The sequence below is a fragment of the Chrysochloris asiatica genome, unplaced genomic scaffold (assembly GCF_000296735.1).
Source record: "Chrysochloris asiatica unplaced genomic scaffold, ChrAsi1.0 scaffold00071, whole genome shotgun sequence".
Lineage (NCBI taxonomy): Eukaryota > Metazoa > Chordata > Mammalia > Afrosoricida > Chrysochloridae > Chrysochloris > Chrysochloris asiatica.
The window spans coordinates 9987596-9989662 of NW_006408589.1; the positions used below are offsets into that span (position 1 = coordinate 9987596).

The following is a 2067-nucleotide window of genomic DNA, read 5'->3' on the forward strand; positions in this document are numbered from 1 at the left end:
GCGGAGCGGCTGATAGTTTCGAACCGCTGACCTTAAGGTTCGCAGTCCGATTCGTAACCACTACGCTACCAGAGCTCCTTAAGTGACTAAACTAGCTGCACACAAAATGGGATAATGTACATCAAGTGTTCAGCGCCATGCCTGGTGCATAATAGGCACTCAATAACTGCCAACTGCCGCTGCTGCTATTGTCACTACTATTCTGCTCTCCTCATGTTCAATGTTCTCTACATCAGATATATAGAGAAACTACAAGAAGGATGCCCTATACATCCAAGTGACTTCTTGGCATAAGAGAGATTATTATTTGAAGGAGCTAGAACATTCTTTTCACAGCTGAGAAGGTTCAAGCCTAGGAAACAAAACTTGGAGGTCTCATCCGTAATTTCCAGGGTAGTGGTACAGTATGCACAATTGTTGGGCTGATATCTACAAAATCAGTAGTTCAAACACACTAGTCACTCCTCAGGAGGAAGATGAGGCTGTCCAATGCTGTCAAAGATTTACAGTCTCAGAAACCCTATGAAGCAGTTGTACCCTGTCCTATAGGTTCACTATGAGTTAGAACTACCTGCATGGTTTGATTTAATATCACACAGGAACTCCATATGGAGCTTGATGTGGAAGGAGAGGGTATCTCTTTCTCCTGATCTTCCTGGGAATGGCATAGAGGAACTGTCTGCTCTGGGGTTGGGACTGAATTCCAGCTCCAGAGCATAGAGTTCCTCAGCAGCATTTCCAGACTCTTCTGCCCTCAAGTGTCTGGGAAAGCACAGCGTGCTAGAAATCCAAAATGACATGAGTATGAAGATAAGAGAGACTCCCCTGCATCTGAGAAGCCCCTGGGTGGTGCACTTGGTTAACACACCAACTATTAATCAAAATATTGGGGCTTTGAGGTCACCCAAAGGTACCTCAGAAGAAAGATCTGTTTCTGAGATCTTTCTTTAAAAACCCACAAAGCACAGTTATGCTCTGACACACATAGGGTCCATGGGTTGGGGCTGACTTGACAGTAACTGGTACATATGAATCTGAGGAAAATGTCTGTCTGTATGGAAAAGAGAGACAAAATTAGATTCCTCCGTCACACCATAGACAAACAGAAACTCTGCAGATAAATTAAGGACTCATGTTCAAAAGTCAAATTAGAAGCGGGAAAAATTTCTTCAACAAGACACAAAAAGATTTCACTTAAAAATATTGATATATGTGGCTATAATACAAGAAATTTTGTTCCTAAAATACTTATTAAAAGACAAGTTATAAATTGAGGGCAGATGCTCTAAGAGAACAAGGTATAAATTGAGGGCAGATGCTCTAAGAGCGCTGACTGAATGGTCTCCCAGAACCGTGACCCAGCCACAGCCAGCGTTGTCACTGCCCGGAAAGGGGTTGAGCCCAGCAGGGGCACTGCCAGGGGCTCCGTGGGCAAGCGGTTACAGCAGGAGCTGATGACCTTGATGATGTCTGGTGACAAAGGTATTTCTACCTTCCCTGAATCAGACAACCTTTTCAAGTGGGTGGGGACCATCCATGGAGCAGCTGGCACAGTATACGAAGACCTAAGGTACAAGCTCTCCCTCTAGTTCCCCAGTGGCTACCCTTCCAATGCGCCCACAGTGAAGTTCCTCACACCCTGCTACCACCCCAACGTGGACACTCAGGGTAACATCTGTCTAGACATCCTGAAGGACAAGTGGTCCGCCCTCTATGACGTCAGGACCATCCTCCTCTCAATCCAGAGCCTGCTAGGAGAACCCAATATTGATAGCCCTTTGAATACATATGCTGCCGAACTCTGGAAAAACCCCACAGTCTTTAAGAAATAACTGCAGGAAACCTACTCAAAGCAAGTCTCCAGCCAAGAGCCCTGACTCCATCTGTCAGACACTCCCTGTATTGTCTATTTTTCCTTAGATGGTCTGTCCGTCGGTTCCTTGATTTCTGTACAGAACTGTTATCTTAAACTGTGCCGTCATTTTTGTTTGTTTTTAAATTAACTCTCCTTTTGAGCCCCGATGATGAATATATTAAATAAACACATTTTGGATTTGCAAAAAAAAA

General features: G+C 44.4%; 1 protein-coding gene and 1 pseudogene across 1 annotated transcript in view; one reads left to right on the forward strand and one right to left on the reverse strand.

The window, feature by feature from the left end:
* Window positions 1–2067, reverse strand: part of DOCK2 (dedicator of cytokinesis 2) — a 658261-nt gene that overhangs the window by 460269 nt on the left and 195925 nt on the right. The window lies entirely within an intron of this gene.
* Window positions 1338–1877, forward strand: LOC102823716 (annotated as a pseudogene).